At 37.7% G+C, this 22,716-nt stretch overlaps 1 pseudogene; it reads left to right on the top strand.

Annotated features, from left to right (window-relative positions):
* The first annotated feature begins 1,203 nt into the window (after positions 1–1,203).
* LOC112868154 (glutamate decarboxylase 1-like) overlaps positions 1,204–22,716 on the top strand; it is a 31,117-nt pseudogene continuing 9,604 nt past the window's right edge.

Below are 22,716 nucleotides of genomic sequence, written 5' to 3' on the forward strand. Positions count from 1 at the left end.
CATTTCTATGCCACCTCTACAATCATCAGTTGATTCCTCTGGAAAGCAATGAAAGGAGGAAATGGTTTTCAAATCATCACACTTCTTTATTCTTGTTTGTTACAGCCTCTAAGTGAACTTCTTAATGAGGGAAAAGTTACAATAACTGGTTCAAGTTGGATTGGAAGTTGTAAATGGCTTTTAATAAGCCACAGTGTTTATTTCCATTATTAGAATAAATTAAGTCTTACTACTCTTTTTATAAATTGCACCCAAATGCCTAGGATAGAAACCAAGGTATGCCAGGTGATTTTCTTATGTGAATCATCAGTGTTTTCCTGCTTTTTCCTTAACATGCTCAAACTTGCTTAACAATGAAAAATAATGTTGACCAGCACATTATTCAAGAGCTGTAAATCCCACGGGATAATTGAACATTTGATAAATTCTGGAGGAAATGTGTTCTTGGAAATGGGGCTCAGATGTGATGATCATTACGTATTTTTGGATTGTTTAAAATGTTAAAAGTTTTGGGGGGACCTGGTGGCTCAGTCAGTTAAATGCTGACTTCAGCTCAGGTCATGATCTCGTGGTTCATGAGTTCAAGCCCCACAACAGGCTCTGTGCTGACAGCTCAGAGCCCGGAGCGTGCTTCAGATTCTGTGTCTCCCTCTCTCTCTGCCCCTCCCTTGCTCACTCTTTCTCTCTCTCTCTGAAAAACAAACATTAAAAAAGTTTTTTTTAATGAAATACAATGTTAACATTTTCAATCCAAAGGCAAAAAAGTAATACCTGTGTTAAAAGGGTGTGAATTGCATCATTAATATGACCATGCGTATTTTTCATTTTCTACCCTGTAATGTGGAGTACCTAATACTTTACCCTGAAGATAAAAGTTGTAATTGTCAAAAGGGAAGTTGAAACCCATTCCTTTTTTGACATGAAATCATACTTTAAAAAAGCCACAATGTTTAAACACAAATACACAACCATCATCTTTCATTTAATTCTCTAAACAAAAAAGAGCATTGTATCCCTGCCCTTTTTACAAATAATGAAATTGCCTCAGATTTCTGTGCCACCAATAAAAAGACTTTAAAAGAGTCTATATTATAAATTACAGCAGCTACACAACTTTAATGGTCAAGTTCTTCTCCATCACCTAAAAGCACCCTCTGGCTCCACATACTCTTTTAAAGCAGATACTATTTTTTTTCAAACAACATGGAGTGTGGAGATACCCTGGCAAGTAAGTTAAAATTTTGTGACAAGAAATGGGGATTCAATGGGAATTATTAACTGAAAGAGTGGGATTGGGGTGTTACTTACCAAAAAGTGCAGACTGTCAAACAAGTCTTACTTATCTTATATGATTATTAATAATGCATATTAATCATATACACGTATTTTCACAAAAATACATTAGCAATCTTTGTCTTACTTAACTATTTAAAACATTTTGTTTTGGGGCGCCTGGGTGGCGCAGTCGGTTAAGCGGCCGACTTCAGCCAGGTCACGATCTCGCGGTCCGTGAGTTCGAGCCCCGCATCGGGCTATGGGCTGATGGCTCGGAGCCTGGAGCCTGTTTCAGATTCTGTGTCTCCCTCTCTCTCTGCCCCTCCCCCGTTCATGCTCTGTCTCTCTCTGTCCCAAAAATAAATAAACGTTGAAAAAAAAAATTAAAACATTTTGTTTTGTTGAAATTTTGTTATTTTTTGTTATTAAATACAAATTTAACCGAGTTTTAGGTTGTAGATTCAATGTGTGTTGAGCTATTAATGGAGTCTAATTCTTATGTCAAATCTTTTGGTTTTTACATAGTTTCTTTATAAACATTTGTAATACTATTCCATGTATAGAATCTTTTTAAGTTCACTTTTTCTTGTGGTTTATGTTTCCTCTAATTCTTTGAAAGGAGTTATGTTTCTAAAACTTTGATTACTTTAGAATTTATTTATATTAATATGTATTATTCACCGTGTATAGCAGTGAACCTTTCGAAAAGCAATTTTCCTCTAGAAAAAATATTTTGCAAACAATTAACCTAATATGTGTCTACCGGGCCAACGTGTAATATGAAAATTTGTTTTTAGGTACACTGCATGCTTTGCAAATTGTCTCATGTTTCTGTCATTGCTGTCTTATACAGTTTTTTCATGATCAGGATTTTATTCTTTATGGAAAAAGCCATAATAGAACATTTTTATCTATCATACATAAACACATAAAAATGTTTAAACATTATATCAATGCTTAAAAACTAAACTGAATTATTTTTGCTGCAGTATTCAAAACTTCAGTCTGAAATATTTGGGGAGAGCTTATTTTATTTTAAGAAAAATCCATTAGAACTGGAAGAAATTAATACTACTAAGCTTATAAAAGCAAAACTATAAAATTTAGCTAGAAACCATTTTCTGATTACGTCATGTTTTCTCCACATCTAGCTACAAGTAAACAGCTTGATATTATGAATTCTAGTCTATACTTTCTTTTTTCTTCCACATTGTCCAGAACATTAAAAGATACCTAAGAATGGCTTGTTTGCTTGATTGGATGTTTGGTTCAATATTTTTATTGAAGAGAACCTCAGGACATACTATTTTTAAATTTAATCTTTAAAGGATAACTTAATGGTCTTTGGATTCAAACATCTGTCTATCAATTCTAGTTCCACTATATAAGCTCTTTTTTTTTTTGTTAATCATAATAGCATTTCTATCATAACCCTATGTTATGAGGACTGAATAGAATAATATATGTGAGATTTCTGGGCCATCATATGAGTTCAAAAAGTATCAATTATTACTACTACTTAACTTCTTTAAATCTGTTTATCTGTGGGGCCCCTGGGTGGCTCAGTGGGTTAAGCATCCAACTTCAGCTCAGGTCATGATCTCATGGTTCGTGGGTTCGAGCCCCGCGTCGGGCTCTGTGCTGACAGCTCAGAGCCTGGAGCCTGCTTCAATTCTGTGTCTCCCTCTGTCCCTCCCCCACCTGTGCTTTGTCTCTTCTCTCTGTCTCTCAAAAATAAGTAAAATTTAAAAAGATTAAATAAATCTGTTTATCCACATACTGAGAAAAATGTGCTTATATTGTAGGACTATTGTGAGGATTGAAATGTGTGCAAGGCACATAGGGCTCTTAATATATAGTAGACATTGTTACATACAGTTAAAAATGTTAATAGCAGGGGCGCCTGGGTGGCTCAGTCGGTTAAGCCTCCGACTTCGGCTCAGGTCATGATCTAGCGGTCCGTGAGTTCGAGCCCCGCGTCGGGCTCTGTGCTGACAGCTCAGAACCTGGAGCATGTTTCAGATTCTGTGTCTCCCTCTCTCTGACCCTCCCCTGTTCATGCTCTCTCTCTGTCTCAAAAATAAATAAATGTTAAAAAAAAAATTTAAAAAAATGTTAATAGCAGGATCTTATTATGAAATAAGAATCATTACTTACAACTAAACCATGAGAGGTCTTAAGTACTAAATTCCTAATCCTGTACACTAAATCGATATGAAACTAACAATCACAAATTGTATCATTGGTTCTCTATATGGTTATAAAAGAGCCTCACATGATTTCAGTAGTATTTCTGCTTCTCCCCAGTTTATAGCTACCTACCAGAGATCATGTGTGAATATAAATAAGAATTTCAATCGTTAAGCATTTCTTGGAAGCGTCTGTGTGGCTACAGATAAAAGCAGTAAATACATATTTTCAGCATGTTTTAATAATCAAAAACCATTTAATTTTTTAACTTAAAGAACAGCTGAGAAAAAAATCTGGTCGTGCTTTTCAATCAACTGAGAAAAATGTGACAGAAGGGGCTCACACTGAGGAAGTAATGATTAATTTATCAAATGCTTATGCTTCAGGTATGGATGTCATTAACAAATGTTATGTTTCATTTTTTAATAAAAATGTTATGTCATTTACATATTTATTGAAACCATTGTAAGGTCCTTAAGATTTGATGCTTTAACTTACTTTTAAAAGTGCAACTACCTGGGGCACCTGGGTGGCTCAGTCAGTTGAGTGACCGACTTCGGCTCAGGTCATGATCCTGAGGCTCCTAAGTTCAAGCCCCGCGAGGGGCTGCTCCGAGCCTGGAGCCTGCTTCAGATTCTGTGTCCGCATCTCTCTCTGCCCCTCCCCTGCTCTCTCCCTCTCAAAAATAAATAAACATTAAACAATATTCAAAAAGTGCAATTACCAGTTCATTTGTTTGACAAGGCAACGATAAGGTCCATCTAGGGGATCTTGAAGGTTCAATTACTCCAATGGTGTGGATCTAAAATGACTTTTTTGGGGCGCCTGGGTGGCGCAGTCGGTTAAGCGACCGACTTCAGCCAGGTCACGATCTCGCGGTCCGGGAGTTCGAGCCCCGCGTCGGGCTCTGGGCTGATGGCTCAGAGCCTGGAGCCTGTTTCCGATTCTGTGTCTCCCTCTCTCTCTCTGCCCCTCCCCCGTTCATGCTCTGTCTCTCTCTGTCCCAAAAATAAATAAATGTTAAAAAAAAAAATAAATAAATAAAATGACTTTTTTTTTTTTTTTTTTTTTTTTTTTTGGTGAAAATTGTTATCCAGTGAAACTTGGAATGAAGATTCTGAGTAAGATTTGAACACATGCTACTTGTTACTTCACATGGCCTTTTAATGTCTTTAATGTCCAATGATCAAAACTCTACGCCCATGGTGATTTTCCTTGGCATTCTAGTTACTGACCTGGCTTTTCATCTCTTTTTTTGCTCTAGGTTTGTTGCCATCCAAGGATGGTAAAGATTTAACTCAATGTTTTCTGCTGCAAGTGGTAAATATTCTTCTGCATTACATCAAAAAAATGTTTGATGCTAAGAGTAAAATGCTAGGCTTTCATCATCCTCACCAACTCTTGAAGGTTCGGATGGGCTTAACCTAGAGCTGTCTGGCCACCCTGAATCTTTGGAGCAGTTACTTGTTGACTGCACGGATACCTTAAAATATGGTGTTAAAACAGGTAATTTTCAAATCAATGCACCTGAACTGGAGACTGAATGAATGGCCTTGAGTTTTTGTGTGTGTTGGAAAATGGTCCCATTTTACTCATTTTTACTTAAAACATTCATCTAGTTTGTTTTCAAATTGGTGTTATCACATATAAACTGTTTAGTAGTTAACAAAGAAAAGTAAATACAGTGGTTTGGGCTTGAAGCATTATATTCCAATGGCAATTAAACATACAATTTTAACTTACTTATTTTCATTTGCCCATATTCATTATTAATGCCCAATTGACTATCCTTCTACATCAATAAAATATATAGCAATAAAATTATATATATATATATATATATATATATATATATATATATATATAATCCTATATGTTAGATATATATGTAGAGATATATATCTACATCCTATATGTTAGAAATTATGTTTTCTGATTAATTTATTGTAACTTTATTCTTAACCACTTAACACAATGATATGTCCCGGGGCTAACAATGTTTGACTAGGCTCTATGGACCCCTTTCTCTAAAATCTTAAATGTATACTAAATAACGTATTTGAAACAACACAATCTTTGGAAAGAGACACACACAAAAAAGCGTCCAAATACAACCTGTATCGCTGGGTTTATTACTCACTTCTTATTATGTGATCTTTGAAAATACTTCATGTGTTAATAATTGAAAGTTATTTGTGTATACTGACTTGCCTTGTATTTGATAGAGGTTAAACAGATACTTAAAATAATGTATTTTTGACATCACAGAAACTTTAAGCATCACGCATGTTTTATCTTCAGACCAAACTGATCAAGCGTGCCAAGAAACAAAAATAATTTCTATTTGAGAATGCTCATTTCTGCATTAATTTTAATAACAAAAATAAAAAGGTGCCTCATTTTCACATTTATCTTGTAGAACCTGGATTTTCTTTGACAGAACACTATGCAGTATTGCCATTTAAAGTCCTGGGAGGGGCACCTTGGTGTCAGTCAGTTAAGTTTCTGGCTCTTGATCTTGGCTCAGGTCATGATCTCATGGTTGTTAGATCAAGCCCTGCATCTGGTTCTGTGCTGGGCATGGAAGCTGCATAAGATTCTCTCTCTCTTCCTCGCCCCTCCCTGACTCGTGCGCATACATGTGCTCTCTCTCTCAAAAAAATTAATTAACAATTTTAAAAACTATACAAAAAAAAATCCTAAGAAAGTCATGGATGATTTCTCACAGAATTTTAGTTATTACAAAAAGACATACCACATGGGGAGCCTTGGTGGCTCAGTCAGTTAAGCGATTGACTTTGGCTCAGGCCATGATCTTGTGGTTTACAAGTTCAAGCCCCGCATGGGGCTCTGAGCTGTCAGCACAGAGCCTGGAGCCTGCTTCGGATTCTGTGTCTCCTTCTCTCCCTGCCCTCCCCTGCTTGCGCTCTCTCTCTCTCTCTCTCTCTCTCTCTCAAAATTAAATAAAAACATTTTAAAAAATGCAAAAACAATAAAAAGACATAACACAAAATAATATGCTCAATATGATTTCAATTATATTTAATTGTATTTTAAACTGTGTGAAACTGAACATATATACATGCACATGCATAAAACTACCTGTTCACAATAAATACGTTCTTAAGTTATATCTTCCAAGTGTTATAAATATTGTAAGTGTTTGGATAGCTAAGTAGATATTTTCTCTGCATATATGCATAAAAATTACTGTCCTGTATGTAATGTTTTCTGTTCTATCCATTTCTGTAACGTGTAATATATTTACAACTGGAAAAATATTAAATAAGACAAAAAGAAAGCTTCCTAGGATTGTGAAATAAAAGGCATGTGTCAAGACTGAGTTCAACTGTGTAAATGTGAAGTTGAAATAATTTTTAGTTAGAAATAAACATAGCAAAAGGAAGTTCTGAAAAATAGCAAGGCAATTGAAGCACCGTGACAGCTTTAAATCAAGTTCTTCATCCTTCCCTTACCCAGCAAGGCAAAGGCAGAGGAATCTCCAGGGACCCATTCTCCCCGTGTTTGCATTTCCCAGTATCAAGCACAGAGGGAAAAGCAAAGATACTAAAAAAGGGAAAAGTCAATAGTAAAAAGAAACATTTCGTAACACAGCCCAACTTCCAAACCTTCCATTCCTTCCAATTTAATGAACATTTATTAAGCCCCTACTTTTAAAACTAACTACGCGGGCATAGGGGCTCCGCAAGTAGGGGTAAGTGACTAGAGGGGAAGGAGACTCACAAAGAGTTGTGATGCTGGTCATTGTTAAGACACGTTGTCAAAGAAGTGCAAAGAACAATCTATTTTAGAGCTCAGGAGGAGATTAATTTGTTTTAATGTGTATTTATTTTGCGGGAGAGAAAAAGAGAAAGAGAAAGAGTGCGGGAGGTCAGGGAGAGAGGGAGAGAGAGAATCCCAAGCACACTCCACACTGTCAGCACAGAGTTCAACGTGGGGCTCATTCCCACGAACCGTGAGATCATGACCTGAGTCAAAATCTAGAGTCCCATGAGTAACTGACTGAGCCACCCAGGTTCCCCAGGAAGAGATTAAGTTAAACTGAATTGAATATAGAATGTTCAATTTGGTATCTAATGTTTGATGTCCTTTTTTTATATATAAGTTTATTTGTTTTTGAGAGAGACAGAGACAGCACGAGTGGGGAGTTGTGCAGACAGAGAGGGAGAAAGAGAGAGCCCCAAGCAGGCTCCGCCCTGTCAGCACAGAGCCCAACGTGAGGCTCGAACTCACGAAACTGTGAGACCATGACCTGAGCTGAAAACAAGAGTCAGGTGCTTGCTTAACCGACTCAGCCACCCAGGCGCCCCCTGATGTTCTTTATTAATACAAATCTTCAAAAATTCTTTGTAAAAAGGACCTGATATTTTGTCCAAAAACACTGAAGCAGCTTTTGAGAAAAAAATTATTTAATCTTTCGGGTGGCGCCTTCCCCACTCACTGGGGTAGTTTTTTGCATCCCGCCCTTGGTCTTTCTACTTCAGACACAGGATAGGTTCCTCACCCTCAAGCTTACCAGCTCGTTCTCAATTCAATGACTTGACTTCTCCCAAGCTGCTCTTCATACCTGTATTGGGTCTCATTCACTCTTTGGAAGCAAACTTTTGATCTGACCTGAAAGATCACTTCCTCCAAGAAGCCTTCCCTAGAGATTAGCTTGCCTGCTCTCCTGATTGTCTTAGGCTCCCTAGGAATGGTCTTAAAACATCCTGATCTCTTCTTCTGTGCTTTCTACAATTGCAGTTAAACACATTTGTGTCATTTATTTGATGAATACCTTTTTCTTCCACTGGTCAGTAAGATCCACACGGTAGTGCCTTGTTTACTACTGTGTCCCCAAAGCTGAGCACTGTCCCTGCATGTGATAGTTCTCAGCAATATTTATTGAATGAAATAATTAGTTTATGTGTGCTCGATCGATGAATACCTGTTAACTGAGAAACTGCTCTGAAATTGAACCACTCTTTAGCCCTATGTTTTTATTTTGGCTCATTTGTAATTTTGTCTTTTTTCTAGGCCATCCTCGCTTTTTCAACCAGCTGTCCAGTGGGCTAGATGTGGTCGGACTTGCTGGGGCATGGTTGACAGCCACTGCCAATACCAACACGTGAGCATTCTCCAGGGCCTAAGGAGTGTGAGAGCCGGAGACGTGCGTAAGGAAGAGTGAAGATCGAGGTTGTACATTTTGCTGGATACGATGCTTGCCGTAACAAATACAAGTAGTTGGTACCCTGAGGGAAACGCAAAGAAGCTGCTGTCCATTCCCCGGGTAATATGTTTGAGAGTTGCTCAGTCCTCTGGACAGCCTCTAGAAACTCTCAGGATCTGAGTTCCCCGGTAAGTAGTACAGGTCAGTTGGTCAGCCTGGGTTACTAGTGTGCAGACCATGAGTGAGTTCAGTTCTGGGGTTGGAATCATTGACACGCTACCCCAAACAGCCCATAGCACATGTAGCCAGATACACACCCAAGTATTTGGGAAGTTGCCTGAATATAAATTAGAACCTGAATCTGATCAAAGCCTGAAGAAAGTAAACTTTTAAAGGAAATCTAAATCCAGCTCCAACGTGATTCGTTAAAAATTCGATCTTTGGGGCGCCTGGGTGGCTCAGTTGGTTAGGCGTCCGGCTTCGGTTCAGGTCATGGCCTCACAGTCCATGGGTTCGAGCCCCACATCTGGCTCTGCGCTGACAGCTCAGAGCCTGGAGTCTGCATTGGATTCTGTGTCTCCCTCTCTCTCTGTCCCTCCCCCACTGGCGCTGTCTCTCTTTCTCTCAAAAATAAGCGTTAAAAGAAATTGGACCTTTGCCACAACAAAACTATTGTCCATACAAACATTAGATCTACTGCTAATGTGTTCTGAAGGGAAGTTAATTTTAGGGGAATATTTTTCAAGGTTAAAAGGATAGGGAAATGATTGGGTATGAAATTGAAAGGAATAGTCTGTGTCAAATGTTAATATAATTTAACTAGCAATCAAAAGGGAGAGCTGGTAGGAATTTAAACTTTAAAACCAAGAACTAAATGTTTATGAGGAGAGACTGCTTCGGTATGTGGAACAACTAAGGCTTGCTTTAACTGTTTAGTTATCATTTGGGTTTTAATGGTGCATAGTTAGGGGTAGTAATCAGCATTTTGTAGATATGAAATGCAAACATAAATGGCTTACACAAATGACTGCTATTTTTAATTTTCATTGCTTGATTATGGTCCTTAAAACATGCATAGGGTAATATGCTACTTAAAAAAAATTTATTGCTTGGGGCGCCTGGGTGGCTCAGTTGGTTAAGCGTCTGACTCTTGATTTTGACCCAGGTCATGATTTCACCATTTGTGAGTTCGAGCCCCACATCAGGCTCTGTGCTGACAGCACTGAGCCTGCTTGGGATTCTCTCTCTCTCTCTCTCTCTCTCTCTTTCTCTCTCTGCTCCTCCCCCACTCGTATGTGTGCACACTCTCTCTCAGAATAAATAAACTTTAAAAAGAGCAACTTTATCTTTTGAGAGAATGTTTCTTTGTTATGTAGATTATTACATAAACTCAATTTATACATTTTCCTCCATTGTTTAGAATCCCATTGTTGTGAGACTTAATCATTCTCTAAGTGAAGAAAATAGAGATTCTTGATGGAAGCAGAAAAAGAGTAGAAAGAACACATGAGAGGTGGAAGGAGAGAGGTTAACAATAAGGGGAGAGAAAGGATTTCAGACAGCCTTCTTTACCTTCAGGGTGTCTTCATTTTTAATGAATGAAGATCTTTTACCCTAATCTGGGATAGCATAAAGCCTGTGAGGTGGAAATAAGGAGAACCCGATTTCAGTCCTAATTCTACCACCTACAATGCTGGGAGGTTTAGTGCGTCTCTGTTGTCTGAAAATAATAATGCCCTACTCCATTGAGCCGAGGTAGGATCAGAAAGGCAATGTGCGTGTGTGTTGAAATTGGCATAACAAATGCTGGCAGAAATGAAGCCTTGTTGAAATCCCAGTGTGTGAGATTTGCTTCTTGTTTCTCTTAGAACTAGAATCTTAATTCCCATAGGCAATGTGTTTCCTTACTGGGTCTCTGTGCACAGCCCCTGGGCAAGAGCCTGTGTGTTACTACTTTTTTTTAGGCCGGGCCATCTGAGAAGAGGGGTTGAGGGAAGACGAAGGGAATCAGCATGGGACTGAAGAGCAACGTGAGGGAAATTATAGACCTGGCTACCCCTTAAGTATCAGCAGAAGCGAATGCTTCATCTCCTGGGGGGGGGGGGAGGGGGGGTAGTGCCCTTATAAATGACTGCTTCAAAGGGCAGTCCATCTGTAGGGAACAGAGGAAAGAAAAGATTGTCAACCAGGTCTCTTATGGCCAAAGGACTGCACTGTGGGATGTTAACTTCCCCATGGTTGGGCATTCTTGGGACTCCCAGAAGATTCCATGACTTGTCATGCATGCCTGGATGCAAAAAGAGACCCCGGGGCTGGAAGTCATTGCCTGCCTTGCAGGTGGGAGGCGATTCTCTGTTGGGCTGTGGGTGTATCTGAGTGAAAGTGGTCACAGCAATGGCTGGGCCTGAATATTCTCCAAAGGCTTTAGAGACAGAGCAAGCTGAGACCATCTGAAATGGCACATAAATGGAGTCTGAGACTGGTAGCTCTCTATAAGAACACCTACAAGGGTCTTTAAAAGGTGTTTGAGGACAAAGAAAAGAATTCCTTGGAAATAACTGAAGCTACTCTTTGATTTCAGAACCAACATAAGTACCTCATTGCTTACTGTATATGGTATGTATAGAGAAAAACTTACAGCTTTCTTTTTGTGGAAGGGACTCTAATATCAGTGTGACTCAGAGAAGAGTCCCCATCGCCATGCTCTCTGAATTCTTGTTCATGGGGCCATATTGTTCTTGCCTTGAACTATCTACTTGCTTCGAGCTGTTACTGAAAACAGAATAGTTTTTAGCCCCCCCCCCCCCTTTTTTTGGTGTGCTTGCCCAAAGTACAATTCTTAGGTAGAAAATCTTTTCCCAGAAAAGATTTCCCCAGAAAATCTTTTTGAGAAAAGGCTTTTTTCTATTTCATGTTCTGCAAAACACTGTAGCTCTAGATCTCTTTTTAACTTGCCATAGATATCTATCTATCTATCTATCTATCTATCTATCTATCTATCTATAAGTGGGCATTTTCTGGCTCTAACAGTAATGTGTATATTCAAAATTCCTTTTAGTGGGAGAGAAATTCCCAGCTACTGCACAATACAATGGAATCCATGATCCTTTCTTTGTAGCACTAATATACTCTTAATCTGGAAGGGGCAATTTGAAGCATACAAATTGTAACTATTTCTTGTACAGTCTGCTATAGAATACAAAAAATTGTATATAACCTTATCTAGCACATGACTTTATCCTTTTCCATTTTATACAATTCACAGTCGAATTTCTATATATGTAATATAGGGTTACATATGAAATAGCTCCGGTATTTACTATCATGGAGACGATTTTTCTTAAGAAAATGTATGGAATTATTGGCTGGGGAGAAACAGAAGCAGATGGAATATTTGCACCTGGTAAGAAAAAGCAAGACATCATTTTTCTGAGCTAAATGAAACATATATTCAGAGACGCTCAAAGTATATTTGAACTAATGCTATTATTTTTAAGAGATTCGTAAGTCATTGTGTTAGCTACAGTTGCCAGCAAAATTTCCACAAATCTAAAAGTTATGAATTGTGTGATATTTCTCTCAACACTTTCAAGGAAAGATATTTTTGAAATCACGTCAGTGATTTGGCAACACTTTAGTTTCAGAAAGCACTCAAGTTGTCATGATTTTAGTGACCATTTCTGATTTTTGAAATTGGGTTAACAATCACTATTTCTCTTCTAGGAGGAAGTATCTCTAACCTGTATGGTATATTAGTAGCTCGTTATAAGCAATATCCAGAGATAAAAAGACAAGTCATGACCACACTTCCGTGTTGTGTGTTATTTGTTTCTGAACAAGTAAGTATCAAGTCTAGATTCTTCCATCTTTTAAGAATCTTCTGAGGTAAACTGTAAAGTTATTGAAAGATGGAGAATATTAGCTTCGCTCTAACATTATAGAGATTCAGTAATCTCTGTATCTGTGTCTGCCTATTGATATTGGAAAGACTAAAAAACAACTTTCTGTCAACATAGGCTCTAGCCTATAGCAGTACAGATAATTCAAGATTAAAATTTAATTTCAAAATATGAGAAACTAACAAAAATGTGATTATAAATATAAAGCATTCTGCTATCTTTACCAAAAAAAAAAAAAAATCAAACTATGAACATTTTAAAGACTTGATTTGGGGCGCCTGGGTGGCGCAGTCGGTTAAGCGTCCGACTTCAGCCAGGTCATGATCTCGCGGTCCGTGAGTTCAAGCCCCGCGTCAGGCTCTGGGCTGATGGCTCGGAGCCTGGAGCCTGTTTCCGATTCTGTGTCTCCCTCTCTCTCTGCCCCTCCCCCGTTCATGCTCTGTCTCTCTCTGTCCCAAAAATAAATAAACGTTGGAAAAAAAAAAAAAAAGACTTCATTTAGTGATTCCCTGTATCATTGAATGAAGAGAACAAGAATGTGATTGATATCTTATTTTTCCAGTGAGGGTCAAAGGAATTAGTAAAAAAGAAAGGCTCATTTTTGTAGACCAGGACCTCAGCCAAATGTTTCAGATATTGACAATGTATCCACTGATGTCTCCTTTGGTTTTAATGTTCCAATCTTGTGCTCCTTTAAAAACAAATTGATTCATCCCTTTAATAAATCTGGTTGCTTTTTTCTTTTCTGCCTAGCAACAGCTGTGAGATTAAAATGTAATAGCAGTCGCACTTTGAGAATTCTACCTAAAAGGACCTGGAAACGCAGGGTTTTCTTTGAAATGTTTCTGTGTTTGCAATATGCTTCTATGACCAAATTCAAACTGGCATTGTATATATGCATATTATCGAGTTGGAGACCACTGATGCATATTTAATGATATTACTATAAAACTTCATGTCACTTAAGATGCTTGTTTGCAAATGTCTTTTTCATCATTTGACATATAATTTTTATATATAATGAGTAAATATGCCGAAACTCCACAATGTAGATTAAAAAAAAATCCATTTCCTATTTAATTGGTGCATCCTCTGTTGAGATGAAGCTGAGTTAGGGGTTTACGTTTGCGCATTTTGTTTCCTTTCATATGTCTAGCCTTTTCCTGGCAGCTAAAAACAACCAGGTCCGAGTTTGTGTCTGAGCTGCTGATACCTTACATCAGGCAGAATGATACAGGGAAATAGCAGTTACCTAGAAGGCAAGAAATTATAAAGTTGGTGTCAAAGTCAAAATCAAGAGTTGCAGGCATCAGAAGAATCCAGGCATTTCTCCAAGCCTCACGCCTTACAAAAAGGTCTGTAATGCAACAGTTACAGCTATCTGGAACACATAAGGTTTTTATTACTGGAGAATATTAACACCAGATCTACATCGGACATGATTTTTTATGTATATGGAGAACTAGCATATTCAAACTCCCACTGCATGTAAAGTGTGTTCTGTCCTCGTGCCTTCTCAAAGAGGCGTCACAACCTTCTTCACCTGAAAAACTGTCACGACCAGGGTCTGGAAATACGCCTTGAGACCTGTACGTGTGTATATACGTGTATATGTGCACAAACTCATTCAAAGCTATGTGTATAAGCCCCCAAATGCTCTAGTGTAAATGATCATTTAATGCAGAGAAGTTAATGACTTTCCTATTTCCATTTTTGCCCAAGGGTCATTATTCAGTAAAAAAAGCTGAAGCTATTCTTGGTATTGGAACTGACAACGTAATTGAAGTAAAATGTGATGAAAGATATGTTTCTAACACGTTTTCAAAAATTTTTTATTGTCATTATGCTTCACAGATTAAACAATAATCTATAGGTTTCCTATTCCAATTTTTAGCAAGAATACTCCCCCAGGTTAGTTTTAACAAATTTTAACTGCAGCAATTATGAAAGAAGCACCAAAGTCATCTTATCCTACTCTTAAAATTTCTTTACTAAATATAGTCTATACAAGTGGGACTGTCACATATCTTCCCTGTTTTAAGTATATTGAATTATGTGTACTATAAATAAACATAAAAATATAATAATGTTTGTAGATAAAAATTCAACTGCCTTAGCAATCTACAAAGCAAAAATACATTTACATTTTCTTTGAATACCACCTTAAAACATAAATAATATTATAAATATTGCATATATTCTGGATGATCATTTTTATGCATGTCAAACTTATTCATACATCAATTCTATGTTGTGTTCTGTAACTTGCTTTAATTTTTTTTTTTTTGTTTGTTTTGGGAATGTCTTAGAAATCTTAAAAAAAATTTTTTTTTAATTTTTATATATTTTTGAGAGAGAGAGAGAGAAAGAGAGAGCGAGCAAGCGAGCTAGCGAGCACAAGCGGGGAGGGACACAGAGAGAAGGAGACACAGAATCCGAAGCAGGCTTCAGGCTCTGAGCTGTCAGCACAGAGCCCGATGCGGGGCTCGAGCTCACAAACCATGAGACCATGACCTGAACTGAAGTCGGGCACTTAAATAACTGAGCCACCCAGGTGCCCCTGTCTTAGAAATCTTATCCCTTTCCTTATTCTCTTTTCAATAACTTTGGAGTTTTCCATTTTATGTATGTAACATAATTTTATAAATCTTATTTTTAAAGAAATTGAAGGGTTTCCCCCTAGATTTTAATATGTAAGAACAGTGATTAAATTGATATGATTATATAAATATATTTGAGAGTCTGTGTTTGAATATCTCACATGAATTCCTAGAAACTAAATTATTGGTTCAAAGAACATCTGCATTTACAATTTCATAAAATTTTTCATTTGCTTTTAAAACATTTTAGAGTCAATTGATACTCTTATCTGCATATTATCAATGTGAATATTATCAATACCTTTATAATTGAAAATTCTGATAGACAAAAATGTTTTGTTGTTTGAAACAATGGCTATTTTTTTTTAAAAATTTAATGTTTATTTATTTTTTGAGAGAGACAGAGACAGAGTGCAAGCAGGGGAGGGGCAGAGCAGGGGGCGGGGACAGAGGATACAAATCAGGCCCTGTGCTAACAGCAGAGAGCCTGATGTGGGGCTTGAACCCACAAGCATGAGATCATGACATGAGCTGAAGTCGGATGCCCAACCAACTGAGTCACCCAGGTGCCCCCGCCAAGCATTCTTGAATTCACCGTGATATTTAACATTGGTTTTTTGGGACTGAACATTTACCGAATATCTGTTTACTCACATATAAATACCTCACTAAAAACTAATTATTTTAGCCTTGCATATCATTTATTCTTCTTGTTGGTAGAATGGGTTTATTTGCTCATAATAAATCGACATATATTTGTATTTTTAAGGGGAAAGATGATTCCAGCTGAGTTAGAGAAAAATATATTACAAGCTAAGAAAAAGACCACAAATGTACCAAGTGTTTGAAAAGAGTCCAGACCTCTATCAATATTCAACCTACAATTTAAAACATCATTTTGAAGAAATAGTTAAACCTGACTAAAAATTTGTTTTTAGCGTTTATTTATGATTGACAGAGAGACACAGAGCGTGAGCAGGGGAGGGGTAGAGAGAGGGAGAGACACAGAATCTGAGGTCGGCTCTAGGCTCTGAGCTGTCAGCACAGAGCCCGACATGGGGCTCGAACTCACGAACTGTGAGATCATGACCTGAGACGAAGTCAGTTGCTCAACCGAGTGAGCCACCCAGGCACCCCTAAAGCTGACTTTAAATCAAAAGAAGGTTTAGCCCATTACTCTAAATAAACATTTTTAAATTAATACCTACTAAGGAAATCACAATTTTTTAAAAGTTTACTTATTTATTTATTTTTGAGAGAACAAGTGGGGGAGGGGCAGAGAGAGAGAGAGGGAGACAGAGAATCCCAAGCAGGCTCCCCACTGTCAACAAAGAACCTGACACAGGGCTCCAACTCATCAACTGTGAGATCATGACCTGAGCAAAAATCAAGAATTGGATTCTTAAACAACTGACCCACCTAGGCATCCTAAGGAAATCACAATTTTTGATGCTATTAACTTCGTTCAATGATTTGGGGCAAACCTTTCTTTGGCTTTGATAAGAGATGGACAAATTTAAAGTGACACGGTATGTTAGATTTGTTCATTTTTCTGTGGTCTTGCCAAATTTGATGCCAACTTTTCTTTATCTGTCTCTGGAAATTATACAGAAGGTGTTGGAACTCATTAGAAACCTAAAACTTTACTATGTCACGAATAGACAAATGATAATTCATAAGAGGAAATTTTAAAGTGCATTGTTCTTATAAGTAACATAATGATAGCCAAGTTTATAATTATCTAACATAGCAATTAGAGCTTCATCAACGTTTGAAATAAATTTAACATGGGAAAATGCCACTGATGCTATTTAAAAAGAAATAATTCATATAAGAACACATATCCTTTGTATCTGTAGGCAGCTTGCGGGGGGGGAGGGGGTGGATTGCTGTTGTTCAGAAACCGCTCCCATAAACTCAGTGGCATTGAAAGGTGAGACCCATGCCATTTTTTGTGAAAATCAAAATAACATATGCAGGATTCTGTTCTCTTTCATTAGACTCTAAGCACTAATTGGAGCTGTTTTATCACCTAGGGCCAACTCTGCGACCTGGAATCCACATAAACTCATGGGCGTCCCCCTTCAGTGCTCTGCTATCCTGATCCGGGAAAAAGTAAATGCTTTCTATTTTTAAGTAGAGCTATCGTGGATATCTTGGTAATGACTAGCTTCGCTGTGAATGTTTAAAACCAAAATAATTATGGCCTCACCGAATTAACACAGTGCAGCACAATTTGCCCTACTAAAGAAAACGGATCCTTCCTCCTTAATCTTTAAGTAGCAGCCACCGGGTAGTGGAGGTGCCACAAAACCAAAGAGTTGTAAACACAGGTGGTAACCCAGTGTGTGGATAAGATCTGGGCCGACACAATGGACAGTGATGATGTCTACAGAGGACTTGATCATTCATGCCCCACTTATTAAAAATGCCATGAACAAACAAAATATCTCTTAGGGATCAAATTTGGCCCACGGGCCCATTTGGCATCTCGGATTATAGGGCCAGAAATATGGCTCATTTTAAATGTAGAGAACGATGAATAACTGCAATATATTTTCAGCATAGAAAGCACAAATTTATGGGTTGCATGACATGATTTTCTGCTTATATGTTTTTGCATTTTATCTCCATCAATAGTAAATGCAAGGCTACACAAAGAGATAAGCCCATGATCTCCTCCAAGGAGAGATACAATTATAAAATTCAACCTGGGAATCCTTGTCTCCATGTAGTTGTCAGAAATGCAAATGCATTTTATGTAGTTTCATTTATAACTTTGTTTTCTTTCTCCCTGACTCACAAGCAATTCAAAGAGTTTGGATTAAAAAACAAAAAAAGTGTCTGTGTTCCTATTACAAACCGCCTTCACTAGCACGCCTCACTTTTTATTTTTTTTTAATTTATTTTTATTTGTTTTTCAAAAGTATTTAAATTCCAGTAAGTTAACATACAGTGTAATATTATTTTCAATTAGTGTGCAATATAGTGATTCAACACTTCATACAACAGCCGGTGCTTATCACAAATGTGGCCCATCACCTATTTAACCCGTCCCTCCCATCACCTATTTAACCCGTCCCTCCCCCCCCCACTTCCTCTCTGGTAACCGTCAGTTTTTCTCTATAGTTAAGTCTGTTTCTTGGTTTGCCTCTCTCTCAAGCATAAAAAAGGATGAAATCTTGCCATTTGCAACGACAGAGACGGAACTAGAGAGTATTATGCTAAGCAAAGAAGTCAGTCAGAGAAAGACAAATTTCACTCATATGTGGAATTTAAGAAACTCCCTCACCCTTGAGTACTCAGCGCTCACTTTATCTCTTCGGAGAGAATCTTTACTGTCTCCTAGTCTGGAAGGTTCTCAGCAACGCAGACTGGAACTTTTAGCTCTGCTTTAGATTCTGTTCAGCTGGCCACATGGCAGCAATATTCCTTCAATATCCCATCAATAAAATGGCAGCTCACCCATGTTTGAAGCCTGCAGATTAACAGGCTACTCACTCCTGAGTGTCCAGTACCCGGAAATTCTAGTTTGCCTTGCATATGTCTTCTTTAAGAAGTGTCTGAGTTTGCTCCCCCTTCCTACCGCTAACAGGTGTGTTTTCAACGTTCAGATTTCTGATACCTTTATGTTTAGGACTCAAATACCAGTATTTTTCAGTCTTCCCCGATTTCTCCACCCATAGTGAGTATGTTGAAATAATCCATTTTATTCTATTATTACATGTTGTGTGTTCCTCAGAGAAGTCAAGTTGTTGTTTTCTTGTTTTATACTTCTTTTTTGCCTTTTCCTGAAGATAGATAGATGGTCGCTAGAGGTAGAGCAGAACCCCCAAACTACTCAAACTACCCCCAGACTTACTGTTTTTAAGGTCATTGCTGGAAAATAAGCCTATTTTAGTGTAGCTTTAAATTAAGAGGGACATTTGATTTTTATCTTTTAAACCATTTGAGTGTCTCAGGTTGTACATAACGCCATTTTGACTCATGCCTTAATGAGCAGTGTAAACCAAGTATATTCAGTATTAATGAATACATTTTCTGATGCTGAAAAGGCACCTATAGACACTATAAGTATATATATTTTCCTGTAATTGTACACGAAATACAATTAAAACTAATTTCCAATATCTTTTACTTCATTGTTGAAGGGGAAGGCAATGCCATTTGTTTTGAAATGAAGTGCTAATCATGTCAGTCTCTTTCATTCATAAGGACATTTTCACGGTGCAAAATTGAAACCCATTCAGTGGCTTCTCATTGCTTTTTGGATGGGATTAAAATCCCTGACATGATCCCCAAGGCCTGGGTGGTACATACCCTTCTCTGCTCTCCCATTCACCTTCTGCTTTCCTCTGCCTTTTGCCCTTGAGATCATTTGACTTGCCCTTACTTCCAAGAAGGAGTCATGTAGCCATGCAGCTTCTCACATATGACCTTGGCATGAGTTTTTCCTTCTGTCTATCGGGGTCTGGTTCTGCTTATGTCTCCCACACCCTCCCCCAACATCTTTCTTGTTTAGCTCTTACTGAACTCAAAAATGACTTTTACCCAGAAGACTTCACTTCCTCGACCTTCAGACTAAGTGAAATCCTTGATCCTTAGAATATTAGAATATTAGAATATTCTCTTATAACACCCTGAAACTCCTCCATAGCATTTATCCTGGGTACAACTTCACATTCACATATGCCCCATTGTGTTTAGTACCTAACTCTGCCCTTACCCCACCCAACCTCATGCAACCCAGATTGTAAAGTCAGCGGGGTAGAGGATTTTCACCTTTGCTTACCTCACACCCACTGACCCGGCAGCGCGTGTCAGATTGTAGGTAAATATGACTAACTATAGCTTAATCGTCACATCAGAATAGATAAAACTTAAATATTGATTATATGGTTTTAAAGTTTTTTAAATATTTTTTCCCATATTGTTCATATAAATCTATAAAGTATTTTTTTAACTTTTTTTTTTTTTTTTTTTTTGAGACAGAGAGAGACAGAGCATGAACAGGGGAGGGGCAGAGAGAGGGAGACACAGAATCGGAAGCAGGCTCCAGGCTCTGAGCCATCAGCCCAGAGCCCGACGCGGGGCTCGAACTCACGGACTGCGAGATCATGACCTGAGCTGAAGTCGGACGCTCAACCGACTGAGCCACCCAGGCGTCCCTAAATCTATAAAGTATTTGAAATAGTTTCCAACTCTTGCCAAACATAACATTGAAAGGGGAGTTTGAAGTAGACTAGAGAGAAAATATTTACATGTGTAAATAGGACACTTAAGATATAAAAACACAATGTACTCTTTTTTAAGGTATCATTTCTATTCCTTTTCCCCCAAATACTTCAATTTTTACCATCACATTGTGCTCCTTTCCCTAGATCCACAAGCCTATTCTAAGGAAAAAAAAACAGAAAACAAAAAAAGTGTGAGATTTCTCCTTTGAAGTTGGGTTTCCACCAACTTCCAGAGAAATTGCCCTTTTGTCAGATCCCAGATTCATCACTATTTGGATATATGACCTTAAAAATTGCTTAATATGTTAAAGTATCAGTTTCCTCAATCTATAAAATTGATACAACAATAGGACCCATGCTATGAGTTTTCTGTGAGGCTCAAATGATGTGATATTTGTGAAGTGCCCAGTATGTAACAAACACATAATAAATCTATTGTTATTTGCTTCTTGCACAAAAGTTACGCTTGATGTGCCTTTAAACGGTCCCCTGTCAGTGCACACAGATTTAGCCTCGCTTGTGCTGTTACAACACACACCCTTTGAGAAAAGCCTCTCTTTGCTGGGTGACGGGAAACATTTCTTTGCTCTAGTGATTACTTTTTAACCATCCGAAGCAAATGTGTCTCCATCCTTCAACACTGAAGAGGAACATTTTCAACATCTTTTATGTGAGAAGCACAAAATTAAGTGAGTGGATTACTTTATTCTCTACCTACCGAGACTAACAGGGCAGTGTGCTGACTGGCACCTATCGGCTGATTCATGGGATAGTTTCGTTCAAGTGAACGAGGCCCTCAATTCTCATTCAGACGTAATAATAGGAAATAATCTCAAAAGAGCAAAACATCGAGGCCTTTGAGAAAAGTTCAAGAAAAATGGATAAATGTTGTGTTAATCCAATTATACCACTTGTTGTTCCAGATAAACCCAAAGAACAACAGGATATACCAAAATCCTAGAACAGTAACATATTTGTTTAATATAAAATAAACAAAATCCTATTTAAAAGTGCACACACTGAGTAACGTATAGAATTGTTGGGTCACTGTCTTCTACACCTGAAACCAATAGAACACTGTATGTTAAGTATACTGGAGTCAAGACACAAAAACTTAATACAATTTAAAAAATAAAATTAAAAAAACGAAGGTAACACAGAGTACATGTAATTGAAATAAATAATGGTGGTTTCTTACTGAGAGGTATATAACCTACGTGTCGACATATTATTCCTTTTTTCGGGTCTTCTGGAAGCATGCAACGAGATGCACGCTGCTTATCTTTTCCAGATAAACTCTACAATGTTGACTTTGACACTGGGGATAAAACTATTCAGTGTGGCTGACATGTTGATGTCTTTAAGCGATGGTTGATGTGGAAAGCAAAGGTAGGAGTTTGTCATACCTTGTATTAGGTCCTGTTCATTTGGATGAAGAGTATAGACTATTCCTTTTTTTTTTTTTTAGAGTTCTATTTGGGTGTCTTTTCCAAAGTTTTATATTTTTCCACACATCTCTCAAGAAAAGCGCTATATTTCTAACTGCAGATGACAAGCTTGGCTTCTCAGGTATAAATTCTAATGGGGGTGGAAAAAAATTTGGTATGTTCCATCATTATTATACGCTCTACCAAACCATGGGAATAAAAATCTATCAGGAATATAAACTTGTCCACAACTTAAAAAAAAAAAAAAACTTTTTTTTCCCCCTCTACTAATTGGAAGTGTTAATAGTCAAGTAAACTTGAAGTCAATATAGATTCTTAGAGGTGAACCCTTATTTATCACACAGACGTACACTCTACCTTATAGTCAAGGTCAGCAGATAGTCTCTCCAAAGATGATAACAACAGCAGGACGTGTTCTGTGCCTTTCTCCTGCCCTTTGTTTATAAGCTTTAATTTAAATAATTGGCATGCTTTTAGAAGCTATTTCTATCATTCCAGTCCCAGTGCCCCATAGAAAGATGGACACTGGGTTCTGTGTAGGTGAAAGCTTTGACGTGAACTACCATCATCTATAATATCTTACCAACCCCTTCGACCTAATTTGAAGGTTTGGTTTTGGTTTTCGGTCAGAAATATACCACCACAAAACCAGAGACACCACTTTTTGTACAAGTCACCCGGCAATGACCTGACGTCTAGTCAACACTCTGACTCAAGATTACCAGTAACTCGGGGAGACACTCGGTCATTAGTTCGTCTTGGGAGTTTCACCAATAATTTTTATTATTCAAAGATATGCATTCTGTAAGTTCTTTTCCTGAAGATTTTTAAATAGCCAATTTGGAAATTTTGTTAAACTTGCTTTAAAAAATATTCCAAGGTCAAATTTTAACAAAC

The sequence above is a fragment of the Puma concolor genome, chromosome D3 (assembly GCF_028749965.1).
Source record: "Puma concolor isolate L17-30 chromosome D3, mPumCon1.1.hap2, whole genome shotgun sequence".
Taxonomy (NCBI): domain Eukaryota; kingdom Metazoa; phylum Chordata; class Mammalia; order Carnivora; family Felidae; genus Puma; species Puma concolor.